Below are 14939 nucleotides of genomic sequence, written 5' to 3' on the forward strand. Positions count from 1 at the left end.
AAGGCAGGTGGGTGGCTGAGGTGACCCCTGGGGGTGTCTGGTCAAGTCCCTAAGATTGTATCAGATGCTACATCTCCAGGCTCTTGACATCATACAGGGCCGTGGCTACTCCTGGAGCGAGAAGAAGGTTATGGACCGAGGACCAAAGTCCTTGATGAACACGTGTGGTGACATGGACAGTAGGTCGTATAAGACGGAGCATTCAAGCTGACAAAATGAGTTTGGGAAGGAAAGGCTGGTTTTACGAAAAGGCGGATTGTGAAAACCGATGTTCTTGGCGTGGACACTGCTGCCTCCTGAGAAGGGAAAGCCGCTGTCCAGGAAAGGCTCCTGCTCGAGGACAGCTTCAGAGCGATGCTCGGTGGGAGCGAAGACATGGACGGGGGGCAGCTGGGGCAGGAGCTCCGCATGCAGGACGCCGCTGACTGCGCCGCTTCTAGAGCGTCGCATGAGAGGTCAGGGAGTCTGGGAAACGGGAATGTGTCAAGCAGAGACGTGGGGAGCATTATGAGTACCCAGGACAGAAGACCGGATTTATGTCACCGTGAGTCAGCCTCAGGCCCGTTTTCTCCAGTATCAGGAACAGATTGTGTCCCCCACCGGATGGAGGCCACCTGACTTGTCCTCAATCTTATTTGCAGGTTTGGGTATAAAACATTTGATCATACAGACAAACATGTGACAGGATCGTGAGTTTATTTTAGTTTACGCTTTGTTCAGCTGAGCTGAATAGTGGTACAGAGGTAAGAAGGTAAGAGATGACATCATCCAGGCCGCAGCTGAGCGTTTCCGCAGCACCGGGAGAGGCTCTGTCGCAGGCCTTGGCACAGATGGGTGGGTGAGACTCCAGGGCATCGCTGAGCCCAGCGACGGAACCCAGCCAGGCTGCGGACACAGGCTGCCCGCTTCTCCTAAGGCAGATTCTGTAAGCTTTATTTTGTCTTCCAAATGACGTTTTTGAATATAAATTTAATTTTCCCGGAAATGATTTCCCTGAAAGCTTTCGTCTGGACACCGTGGCTGGATCCATCCATACACAAGTGTTCAACGTGAGCCCCAAAGTCCCTTGTCCTGACAAACTACCATTTACATGCTTCTCTTGTGATTTTCCTGTGGTTAGGATAGTTCGCTCACACGGTGCGGACGTCGTTCCTCTGCGGAGATCCGTCCTTAGTTGGGTTCCAAAGGCTCCAGTTAAAACACACACATGGGAGTGAAGTCACCATCACATCACTGTGAGTTTTCTACCATCTCCCCCAGAAAGAACACAAATGAAGAGAATCATCTGTGGGCGAGGACTCCAGCCGCGGCCTTTATGGGGTCCGGGAGGGAAGCAGAGAAGTTCCACACACCCTGGGAAGTCCACACGAGCACGGAGAGAGGACGAGAAAGAGTCCGACTGTGCGAGTGTCCCTCCTCCCCAAGCACCACAGCCGAGGGTCAGTGAGGCAGAGTGAGCGCGCGTGAGCGCGTGCCAGCTTCCCCAGCCGGGCGGGCACCATCCTGGGAGCCCGTCCGTCTCGCCCGTTGCCCGGCCAGAGCACTGGATTGTGAATGCATGACTGGGGGCCCCGAGTAGCAGAGGGACTGGCAGGTGGGACGGCGAGAGGGGTGTGGAGCCCACTGACGGTTGTGAGGCATCCTGCCGACAGGCCTGCCCTGGAGCCACAGGGACTGCCTCACCCCTGCAGTCCCTCGATGGGGCCCAGGGCACCCCAGGCTCTGCACGCCTCACCCACACCCTACCCGGGGGCGGGCTCCTCGTGTGCACCCCTGACCGTGGAGAGCGTGGCCTATGCAGAGGGCTAGTGGGCAGAGCTTGGCCCCGGTCTGCGGAGCTGGGAGGGCACAGGTGAGCACGGAGCTTTGCCCCCGGGGAGGCAGACCAGAGGCTGTCAGGCTCTGGCCGGTGCTGCCGGACAGGGAAGACCGAAGCTCTTAAGAAGCCTCCCAAAGAGGAGACAAGTGTGCGGCAGGTGGGTCCGTGGGCTCGACCCGAGGGAGCTCAGACTCCCCGTCAGAGCTGACGTGAGTGGGTCGGTGGAGACGGAGGAGGTGACCACCACGTGCCGTGCGACAATGACAGCGCAGGACTTCAGGGACCGGGAAGAATCGAGAGACGTGGCTTCCCGGAAGGAACAACAATTTTCTAGCAACGAAGCCCTCAAAAACCTCCACTTGCTGCGTGGCTGTCAGGGAGTTCAACATCGTCAGGACGTTCCGTGAGCTACCAGGAAACACGGAGATGCCGTGGCGTCGGGGACACAACACGCAAAATAGTACGAAAACCTGCTCTGAACTCTAGCGCCGTTTCGTGTGTCCCACATGGAAAGCAGAGCGACAATCACCTGCGAGCTGCCAGGGAAGACAAGAGTGGGAAAGAAGAATACTCGAGTGAGGAGACCTCCTTTCCGAAACTGCACAATCCCAGGCCCGCGTCGGAGAGGAGAACAAAACACACCACGAAGGGAGGCTTTAGCTCTGACGACGCGGGTAGCGCGTGCTCCCCGGAGGGACCCTCCAGGCCCGCACTGGCCCGTCGCATGACTGAGTTCCGCCACCGAGTGTCTGCCGGGCTGTGGACGCGTGGGTGGGAACGGGAATGCGCAGTGGAGCGCCCCATTCTGTTTCAAATACCTGTTCGGAGAGAAAGAGCCGCAGCCTCCCGGGGCGCCAGCACCCTGGGTTGGATCGGTCAGAACTGACTCAGCGCTCGGTTTCGCTGCCTTCCGAAGGATCACCGTGCTCCGGGCTGACGAAGAGGCCTTCGCCGGTTTGGCGCGCCCGCCCGTATTTCCCTCTCCTCACCGCCAGCAGGCAGGGTGTCCTCGTCTCGCCAGCAGGGCTGTAATGTCTCCGAACCACCGGTTTTGTTTAGCAGAATGGAGTTGGCTCTCCGTGGCGGTCCCGACAGCCCCGTTGGGACGCTTAGACCCGCAGAGCAATTAGAGGCCTCGCTGAGGAGACCCCACGTGAGACCGAGGTCCTGCAAGAGCAACTCTAGGGCCTCGGGGGGGCGGGGGTCATGCACCCAGCGGTTCGCCGGCCACTTGCCCCTCCAGTCCCCGGGCTCGGCTTGGTCCTGAGAAACGGCCAGCACCCCGCCAGGCCTTGTGGGAACCCGGCACAGCGCGAGTCAGCCGTGTGGGTCTTGGCACACACAGCCTCCACTCCGTACATCAGCCATTCGTACCTGTCAAGTCCCCCAGGATGCTTGACCAATCCACATGTGACCGATGCGAGAGGGACTCGAATTCCCCCAGAGAGCTTGTGAATCACTATTTCCATTCTGTTTCGTCAGTGTCTCCGGATTAACACACAACTTTCTCTGTGTATTTACGGCGGTTCCCGACCACTCTGTGCAGTGAGCTCCTTCCTCTGGCACAGACGCGGCATCATAGGGCAGACGCCGACCAGCCCACGACCTCGCACAACGTCCTCATGCAGGGGTGCGCGCAAAGTTTGCTGTAAGCGAGCGGCTGAATGCACAGGCTTCACTCTGCATTACGATCGGGACTTCAACGTGCCTGTGTTTCTTCTCCAGAAATCTTCCGCAACATACCCCACTCATGGAGGTTTATGCCGGCAAGGAAGGCACTCTTACAACGTTTGAGAAGGTGCTGATCTCCTTTTGATGAAAAAGAAAATACAGCTGTAACAGGAAAAACTCCCTTCGATTTGTTAAATTGTTTCTTGCTCGCCTGCGGGTTGAGAATCTTTAGCGGCGAGCTCTAGGCGTGTTCAGATGTTCAACACAGAAGCTCCCGCATATAGAACAATCCATCAAGGGGAAGGGAGAAGCCTGGGGCGTTTTCCAGTGCGATTTCTAATTGACATCCAGGATCATTTTTACTTCTACAGTAGGAAATCTAAGAGACCGAGTTTCCACGAGATTTCAACCAAATTCAGAAGTGATGCCAACTGTTTATAGGAATGAGATTTACCGAGAACACGGTTGCTGTGCTCTTTGCTTTCCTGGTCCTGGCCGGATGGGAAGCAGAAAGAAGGGAGAAGGTATCTCCTGGAAATAATACAGCTCACATGTTTTAGAATTTATTTTTCAAAGATTTTGTGACATCTTTAAAGGAGCGCAAAAATATTTTAAGACAAACACATAATACAACTTTTTTCACATATTTTCACTCTAAGTCAATTTTTTTTGAAAGTTTTCTGGGTCAGGCTTGCGAAGTGACTGAAGGTTGGTATGCCCAATATTCAAACTGAAGGTTGCTGGGGGGGAGGGGGGTGGGGCGGTGGGCATTAAGGAGGGCACTGGATGGAAGGAGCACTGGGTGTCGTATGGAGGCAACTGCCGAATCGTTGAACTCTGCCTCTGAAACCAGTAATACACGGTATGTTAATTAAATCGAATGTAAAATTAAAAAAACATTAATTCATATGTTGAATCCTAACCCCCAAAGCGATGGTGTCACGAGAACGTGAGAAGGTCATGAGGGCGGGGCCAGGTGAAGGGACTGGATCTTTATAAAGGGGACCCCGGAGAGCGCCCTCGGCCTCCCACCCCGGGAGGTCTCCACTTCCAGCCTGTAGAGCCGTGGGAACACGGCGCCTGTTGACACGACCCCGGGTCTCTGGTGTTTGTTACAGCCGCCCCGACAGGCCAGGACAGGCCAGGACAGGCCATTCTTTCCACTTGGCGCTGTGCAGAGAAATCCTAGTCCTCCGGGAACGGAGACCCATGGTCTGTGACAAGTCGCACGGTCACGGTGTGCTCCCCTCGTGGGAGAGCGCAGCCAGCGGCTGATAAGGAATGACGATGGCTCCGAGTGCGGTCCCTTCCCGGGGTCCCCCAGCAGTGGGGGTGAGCTTGCATGTGGCTAGAGCGATGCCGTGGCCACACACAAGTCCCCGCACGTTGACCTCTACGCCCCCTACGTATTTGTTCACCTACTCAAGTTTAAAGTAATAGCGTCTGTGCGGTCTTGGCTATCCTCCCCCCCAAACCACCCATAATGAGCTTCCAGGTATGACCCCCCCATCAAAAAAGTGTGTTGCCTGTCTCCTTACTCTTACAGGCTTCAAGGTGTGACAAATGTCGTTTAAACAAACATTATTTCACAGGAGGTACATCTAGTATGACGGCAACCGCGGGAGCGACGACTCGGGAAGCATCCTCTAGATGCGGCCGTTGCGCAGGACCTTGAACGTAAGTCCTCACGTCTTCCCGCTGGCCCTGTGTGGTGACCGGCGGGAAAGCAGACTAAACAGCATCTGCTAAGGGACAGGCTGAAGCTCGGTCCGTTCCTCTAGGGTTAAGCCACTTTCTCTCTGCAACGTCACCCCTAAGATCGTTGCCCCGCCGTGCCGCAGGGAAGCCAGGGTGACTCCACGAGGAGGCACGCAGCGTTCCCAGCGACTCCTGAGCCACACACCCACGGTGCCCCAGGACCCGTGGACGCCACCCTGGGGCCGTGACAGCTTCTGAGAGGCTGGCTGCCTTGGCTTTGTGCCGGAAGGGGCCGCGGGGTCCTCGGGTTCTCTCGTTCTCCACGGCAGCGTGCGGTGGGTGCGCGCCCGGGAATTCCGACATCAGAAAGACAAGCCCACGGGGCAGGAGGCGGGGAGCAGCGGTTCTCGGACTCTGCCTACGCTCGAGGAACCGTAAGCGCACGCGAGGAAGAAGCAGTCCCCGGGCGCCGGGCTTGTGTCCTCAGCAATTGTCCCCTGGGCTGACCTGGGACCACGGCTCTTCCTCCGGCTCATTAAGAGAGCTGTTTTACTTAGGGAGACGTGAGGCCGCTTGTAGATAATTCTGGGCCACCGTGAGGGCAAACACAATTGTGAGAATATTAAATTCCCATTAGCCGTCTTACATGCAGCCCGACCGCAGGCATCCTCCTGGGTGTGGGATGCGGCGGCCGTCAGGGTACCAGGGAGCGCCGCACGCCACCCGCACGGACGGATGCGGCTGAAGACGAACGTGGAGAATAAATGCGCCGGGACACTCCGGGATTCCAGAATGAGTAAAACAGACTCACTGAAGATACTGGCTCATAAAAATATTTCATGCAAAGGACTCTGAATAAAACCGGGGGAAAAGGGGGAGATCAAGTCACCCTTACTGAAACCCAGGACGAAAGTCATTCTCTGAGTCCGTTACCAAGAATGTCTGAAAATCCCAGTGGGCAGGAAGAGACCGGCCGGCCGTTTCCTTTGTCCTGCAGTCAGTCCTATGTCCTTCCACACCGCGTGAGAAGGCAGACGTCTCCAGGCCCCCTGAGCAAGCTTTCCCGAAGCCGGCGAGCTCCGTCCAAACCGTAGCCCAGGTTCGGCAGCGCCTTACAGGGTTGTCTGCTCGCAGGTAGGGGCGTTCTGGAGAAGCGCGGTGCTTACGCGGAGATGACATTATGGGCTCATTTTGCTCAAATGGGACACTGACAAAAGGAATTAGGGACTTCTCTTGAGTCCATACGAATCAGCGGGTCTTTATGGAGGTCCAGGAGAGCCGTGACTGTAGAGCGCATCTTCAATCATCTACCCGGACGCGGGAGTAACTTTGGACACTCTCACGGCCGCCAACCGACCTCCCACCACAGGTACCGTCCTCAGTTTGCGGTCCGTCCCCTGCGGTCCCCTGAGAACGTCATTTTTCTTTTAATCTGCTTGTTAGAGGAATAATTGACAAATAGTAGATTCTTTTTTTAAAAAAAAGAGAGAGAGAGAGAGAGAACATGAGTGCGGAGGTTGAGGCAGAGGGAGAAGCAGCTCGCCGCTGAGCAGGGAGCCCGATGCGGGGCTCGATCCCGGCGCACCAGGATCATGACCTGCCCGAAGGCAGATACTCACCGACGGAGCCCCCCAGATGCCCGACAAATAGTGAATTCCTACTTCAAGTGTGATTTGCTGTCCTTGCGAGTACACATCAGTGAGCTCTGACAAACGTCCTCACAGACTTCCGGCACCGCAGCAGAGGTAACATTCCCGTCGCCTGGAGTAGTCCCGTCCCGGCTCCCTGGCCCTGGAGGACACGGGTCGGAGCCCTCTCTCTTTTTCCGAGGGGCCTGTAGCTAAGGTCGTACGCGTCCGTCTTCAGTGTCTGGTGTTTCTCTCTCGTCCTGAGATTCACCAACGCTGCCGAATGAGTCATCCCGACGTTGCGCCGAGTCTCGTGCGAGGGGATGACGGTGCCATTGTCGGTCTGTCTGCTGACGGGTCGCTGGACGCTGTTCTCCCTGTGACTGAATCCGTTGGGCTCGATCATACACAGGAACGTGCTTTCCGGTCTTCATTTTGCTTGAGTGAATACGGATGTTGAAATTGCTGGGCCCTGTGATAAGGTCACGTTTAGTTGTAGAGGGAATTACCCACTGTTGTCGCAGCGGGTCGTGCTATCTTGTATTCACATCACCGATGGGTAGGAGAGCCGCCTCCCAGCACACACCTCGCGTGGCCGGTCATCATTCGTCTGTTTCAATGACATCACAGTGCGGCTTTCATCTGCGACTCATTAATTACTGACGAGACTGAACACCTTTCCATGCGCTTATTGAACACCCTTATTTCCTTGATAAAGTGTCCCAATGTTTTGCCCGTTAAACACTGGACTCCCCTTTTTTACAGATAACGTAGAGATACTATTTGTTGCTAGTCCCTTACCAGACGTGTTTTACAAATATCTCCTCCTCATCTGTCTTTTGTCTTTTCCTTTAACAGTGTCTTTCAAAAAGCAAGGGGTCTAACTTATCCTTTTTTTCATAGTTTGATGTATAAGTTTCAAGTCGTCGTTTGTTTTGTATGAATGGATGCCCAGTTGTTCCAGAACCATTCATTGGAAAGATTATCCTTTCTTATTAAATTGCTTTCGCTCATTGTCCAAAAATCAATGAGTGTTATTTCTATTCTGTTGCACTGATTTATATACCAATCATTATGCCAATATACACTATCTTAATTATTCTACCTTTACAGAAAATGCTGAAATCAGGCAGTGCTTTTTTTTTTTTTTTTTCAAAATCATTTTGGCTATTTCTGGTTATTTGTTTTCCATATAAATTTTGGAAAAAGCTTATAAATTTCAACAGGAAAAGACTGTTGCAAATTTGGTTACATTGAATCTATAAATCAGTTTTGTGATAATTAACCACTTTACATGATTGAATTTTTATATCCATAAATATGGTATATATTTCTTTAGGAAAGTCTCTGAGATTTTTTTAAATTTATGTCAGCAATGGGGCGCCTGGGTGGCTCAGTGGGTTGAGGCCTCTGCCTTCGGCTCAGGTCATGATCTCGGGGTCCTGGGATCGAGCCCCGCATCGGGCTCTCTGCTCGGCAGCGAGCCTGCTTCCCTTCCTCTCTCTCTCTCTCTCTGCCTGCCTGTCTGCCTGCTTGTGATCTCTGTCTGATAAATAAAAAAATCTTTAAAAAAAAAAAAAATTTTTTTTTTAAAAAAATTTATGTCAGCAATATTTTGTGGGTGTCAGGAAAGAAATCTTGCACATATAGCTTTATCCCTAAGCTGTCCATAATTTTGATGCTATTGTTAATGCATTGTGTTAACTTCAATTTCAGCTTTTAATTTGTAATGTAGGGATACTATTGGTTTCTGTATTTTGAGCTTGTCTCCTGATAATTTGCTAAACTTACATATTCTGGTAGCATTTGTGCAGGATATTTTGGATTTTCTTTGAAAATAATTTTCTCTTTCAAAAAAGACACTTCCATGTTGCCTGTCCAATCTCTACGCTTTCAAAAAAAGAAAAGCAAACAAGAACCTTTACCTTGCTTTGTCTCTTTGCTTATTTGCTCCGTGTTGAATAGGAGAGACGAGCATGGCTCCCCTCACCACCCTCTAATGTAAGGGGGTCCTTCCATGGTTAAGTGTGTTTCCCGCAGATCGAGGAAGTTTTGTTATCAGGTTGAGAAAGTTGCCTTCTCTTCCTACTTTCTTGAGAGTGTTTTCAGGAAAACCATCTTAGGTCCAAATCTTATAATAGGATCATACAAGTTTTCTTGATAATCTGTTGCTCTAAGGAATTTCGGGGACTGAACTTCAAACACGGACAGAACCCTACACATCTGGGATGAATTCCAGCAGGCCCTCGTGCATTCCTCTCACACTGCTGGATTTCTGTTTTCAGACTTTGTTAATGAACGGCGTGGCTCTGTTCTTGCAGACCACTGTTCTGTAGGGCTCTGTTTGTGTGATGTTTTTGTATGATTTTTGCTTGCAGAATTGTTCTAGTCTTCTCAAATAAGATGAGAGTCGTCCTCTCGTCTTTTATTTTTTAGAAGACCGTGTTGAATGACTCTTACCTCTTCCACAAGTTCTCTAGTAGATGTTATGAAGGAGACATGTGGGACTGGAATTTTCTTTCTTTAGTGGATTCATGGTGGTTCTGGTTGTCTAACTCTTCTTGGGTGAGACTAGTACTTTCTATTGATCTGTTCATTATATTGCCTTACGGTTATTGTAATTTTAAAAAAAAATTAATGATATTAAGGACTATGGTGTTGAGTTTGAGGAGTTCTTTATAGATCCTGGATATCAACCTTTTATCTGTACTGTCATTTGCAAATATCTTCTCCCATTCCGTGGGTTGCCTCTTTGTTTTGATGACTGTTTCTTTTGCTGTGCAGAAGCTTTTTATCTTGATGAAGTCCCAGAAGTTCATCTTTGCCTTTGTTTCCTTCGCCTTTGGAGACATATCTTGAAAGAAGTTGCTATGGCTGATATCAAAGAGGTTACTCCCTATGTTCTCCTCGAGGATTCTGATGGATTCCTGTCTCACGTTGAGGTCTTTTATCCATTTCGAGTTTATCTTTGTGTACGGTGTAAGAGAATGGTCAAGTTTCATTCTTCTACATATAGCTGTCCAGTTTTCCCAGCACCATTTATTGAAGAGACTGTCTTTTTTCCACTGGATATTTTTTCCTGTTTTGTCAAAGATTATTTGACCATAGAGTTGAGGGTCCATATCTGGGCTCTCTACTCTGTTCCACTGGTCCATGTGTCTGTTTTTATGCCAGTACCATGCTGTCTTGGTGATCACAGCTTTGTAGTAAAGCTTGAAATCAGGTAACGTGATGCCACCAGTTTTATTTTTGTTTTTCAACATTTCCTTAGCAATTCGGGGTCTCTTCTGATTCCATACAAATTTTAGTATTATTTGCTCCAGCTCTTTGAAAAATACTGGTGGAATTTTGATTGGAATGGCATTAAAAGTATAGATTGCTCTGGGCAGTATAGACATTTTAACGATGTTTATTCTTCCCATCCAAGAGCATGGAATGGTCTTCCATCTTTTTGTGTCTTCTTCAATTTCTTTTAGGAGTGTTCTGTAGTTCCTCGAGTACAGATCTTTAACCTCTTTGGTTAGGTTTATTCCGAGGTATCTTATGGTTTTTGGTGCTATAGTAAATGGAATCGATTCTCTAATTTGCCTTTCTGTATTTTCATTGTTAGTGTATAAGAAAGCCACTGATTTCTGGACAATGACAGTACAGATAAAAGGTTGATATCCAGGATCTATAAAGAACTCCTCAAACTCAACACACACAAAACAGATAATCATATTAAAAAATGGGCAGAAGATATGAACAGACACTTCTCCAATGAAGACATACAAATGGCTACCAGACACATGAAAAAATGTTCATCATCACTAGCCATCAGGGAGATTCAAATCAAAACCACATTGAGATACCACCTTACACCAGTTAGAATGGCCAAAATTAGCAAGACAGGAAACAACGTGTGTTGGAGAGGATGCGGAGAAAGGGGAACCCTCTTACACTGTTGGTGGGAATGCAAACTGGTGCAGCCACTTTGGAGAACAGTGTGGAGATTCCTCAGGAAATTAAAAATAGATCTTCCCTATGACCCTGCAATTGCACTGCTGGGTATTTACCCCAAAGATACAGATGTAGTGAAAAGAAGGGCCATCTGTACCCCAATGTTTATAGCAGCAATGGCCACGGTCGCCAAACTGTGGAAAGAACCAAGATGCCCTTCAACAGATGAATGGATAAGGAAGATGTGGTCCATATACACTATGGAGTATGATGCCTCCATCAGAAAGGACGAATACCCAACTTTTGTAGCAACATGGACAGGACTGGAAGAGATTATGCTGAGTGAAATAAGTCAAACAGAGAAAGTCAAGTATCATATGGTTTCACTTATTGGTGGAGCATAACAAATAATATAGAGGACAAGGGTAGATGGAGAGGAGAAGGGAGTTGAGGGAAATTGGAAGGGGAGGTGGACCATGAGAGACTGTGGACTCTGAAAAACAACCTGAGGGTTTTGAAGGGGCGGGGTGGGAGGGTGGGGGAACCAGGTGGTGGGTATTAGGGAGGGCACAGATTGCATGGAGCACTGGGTGTGGTGAAAAAACAATGAATACTGTTACGCTGAAAATAAATAAAAAATTAAAAAAAAAAAAAAGGACTATGGTGATCTCACTCTTTAATTCCTAACATTGGAAACTTGTATATTTCTTTTTTTTCTTAATCAGTTTAGCTAGAGTATTAATAATCTTATTAATCTTTACAAAGCTTTAGTTTCACTGATTTTCTCTCCTTTTCTGTTTTCTATTTCATTGGCTTTTGCTCTTATCTTTATAACTTCCTTTTCCCATTAAAATTAATTAGCTTTTCTATCTCTATTTTCATAATATGGCAACTTGTGTTACTGATTTGAGACTTTTTCATTTTTCTAATATAAGCAGTTAATGCATTAGATTCTCCTCTAGACATTGTTTTAGCCGCATCTCACCAAATTTGATGAATTCTGCTTCCTTTTTATCCAATTGAAACATATTATAACCCCCTGAGAGTTCTCCTGTGACCACTGGATTACGTAAACGAGTGTTGTTTAATTTTCAAATATTTGGATATTTTCCTTTGCATTCCTGACATGTTTTGTTTCATGTTGTTGTGTTCACACTCAGTGTAATTTCCATGCCCTTTACATGTGTTGATATTTGTTTCATGGCCAAGAAGATCGTGTGTCCTAATAAACACTCCAGGTCCACTTTAAAATTCTGTGTCTCACTCTGTTTTGGAGGTGCACAGCTCCCCACATATCTGTTAGGTAAGCTGATATCATTCTGGGCTTCTGGACTGTCATTTCTTGTATTCATTCTGTCAGTTACTAAAAGGGGATTTGAACACTCCAGAAATAACTTCGAGTTCACCAGTTTCACTTTCCAGTTCTATCAGATTTACTCAGAGTCTCCGGGTAAGTTAGTTGCATACCCAGTTAGGAATGGTACGTCTTCATGATGAAGGTGCCTCTTTGCTATTGTGTGATGTCTCTCTTTATACTCGGTAGTATCCCTCCTTACACAGCCCACTTGAATATTACTAATTAATTAATAATAACACATGCACTTATTTATACATATACATATCTAAATCTCTTTCAGATAATACTTCATAATGTTAATATAGCCTTCCAATATTTAATGCAAATACATAAATGGAAACATACATTTAATACAATTGTATTTTACTTTATTTTATTTTTTAAAGATTTAATTTAAAGAGAGAGGGAGAGAAAGCACACACGCTCCTGTGATCAGGGGAGGGCAGAGGGAGGGCAGGAATCCCAAGCAGACTCCACGCTGAGCACGAAGCCCAACATGGGGCTCGATCTCACGACCCTGAGATCATGACCTGAGCTGAAGTCAAGAGTCAGATGCTTAACTGACTGAGCCACCCGGGCCTCCCCCACACAGTTAATACAATTTCAAAGCAGTTTCTTACGTGACTATAAGCTGACACTTTAGAAGGACTTAAGAGCTGTATCAAGGTGCACATTAAGATTAAATATTTCTTCTACTTGACTCCTCTGAACAAATCTGCACCCTCATCCACAAACCGGCTCATGCATCAGCAAATACATAGTGGAAAACTGTTTGTGCCCATAATTATTTGAGAAATTGGTGGCTAAGAGACCATTTAATAAGTTAAAACCCCTATTTGCAAGGATATACCTGAAAGGATTCTGAAAATAATTACAATAGTGTGAAATAAATCCGAATTCTGAAAATTTTAAATTTCTGAAAACGCAGATGGCATCCAGGTAACCTCTTTGGTTGTTCTTAGCCTGTTTGCATGTTAAGTAGAAAACACTGCTACACGTTTGCTGCTATAAAACATATAAAAGCACTTTTATTTCACTCAGAAGCAGGACTTGAGGTTTCTACTTAGTTTCCCTCTAAACGTGTGAATATTCTCCTCGGCACGTCTTCGTGTTCCGGGGCGAGTGTGTGAAGCTGTCTCTCCGTCCTGGAAGGAAGCACAGCTGATCGCTCCCTGCTGACACGGAGAAGGACCCCCCTGCACTCTCAGGCTGCCCCCCACTCCGCTGTGCAGTCCCACACCTAGATTCGCTAAGACCTGGAATCCCGACTGCGGTGCCCCTTGTGCTCATGCTCAGGGTCCACGGTTAACGAGGCCAGAGCAAGGGGCTACCATGGCATGGCTAGACGGTTTCTAAACAAGGACTGTATTCAAAAATACCCCCTCATCGTCTGGCCATTGGGACTGAAACCCCCATATGATCCACCCGGGCACCATTCCTGAGACACTACGGCAGGGCCGCACGCAGGCGGGGTTCCCGGCCGGTTTGCTCACAGGGCCCTCCTGCCGGGTCCGGAGGCGCCTCCAAGGGAGCCACAAAGGTTTGCACGCAGGTTTGATGACACTGCATGGGAGGCCCTGGAATGACTTGAACTCTGAGAGAGAACATGCCACTGGAATAGAGGAACCTGGCCCTGGGGACAGAAAGAAACGTGAGAGCAGAGGACACACGTGGGAGAGAGAGGCCGTGAGAAAAGGAGAGGAAGTCCTGGCCGTGTGCAGATTTGCCCGGGCTCTTTCCGGCTTGCACCTGCTGGATTTTCATCAGTGCCTGCTGGTAGGAGCCTCGCACAACAGGGCCTCAGTCTTAAAGTCACAAAGGTAAGGATGACCCCAAGCATCCCTCCGCCTCTGATGTTCAAATTCTCCACGGCACGAGCGGTGCGGGCCCAGCCGGGCTGTTGGGGCTGGACTCCTGGAGCTCCCCCAGCCCCGGCAGGGTTTTCATCCTCAGCCCTCACTGCCGGGGGGCATGGTGGCCATACTCTGAATGTCACACACCAGTTGTCACTGAAGACAGAGGTCAGACACAATGACTCACCTGCCTCCTTCACAGTTCACCTTCACGGACTAGAAAAACATCCTGCATTCCCAGCAACTTCCCACGTCCCCACCAGCCCCTCCTGCTCTTTCAACAATGACTCAGAAGACATCTCACCATTCCGGACACCGTTAAAGGAATCCCACTTTGTCTGCCTCCGTTAATGTACAACGTTCTTCCCATACTGTCTGGAGAAGTTGGAGGAAAGGGAGGGAGGTCTCCCAGAAACACGGTTCTGATGTCTGCCCTGGGGGCACCCGCACACCCGGCCCCGCCCCCGGCAGTAGGTACGGTTGGCTCTCCCGGCCTTTCTAGAATCCCCGAGACAAAGCTCCTGTCTGCTTTAGAAAGGTCACATGCACAGGGAAGGGAAGAAGTGTCCAGAAAGGAGAATACCATTTTACTTTCCTACTTTCAGTTTAACTTTTAAGAAAATAAAGTTTCTTCAAATCCCAAAAGAAGTAGATAAGAAAAATAATTCTCAGAACTTTTGGGCCCAAATGCTAGGAATAGATTATTTCTCCACTTTAGAAAGGATTTTAAAAACCACATATCCAAATACACATCTTGAGCACTTGGCAAGACGTTTTTTCCTATTACACATACATATTAATAGAACTTTCATAGAATACTGTATCCACTGAACTATATCTTCATTAAATCTGAGAAATGTAAAAATCCAAGTTCTTGAATAGGTCATCATTTCAAGAAACATGAATTATGCCAAATATTGATGTTTTAAATAATATCAGCTGATAAAATCAATGTTCTTTCATTTCTCTGCATA

Source organism: Martes martes, assembly GCF_963455335.1.
Source record: "Martes martes genome assembly, chromosome: 8".
NCBI lineage: Eukaryota > Metazoa > Chordata > Mammalia > Carnivora > Mustelidae > Martes > Martes martes.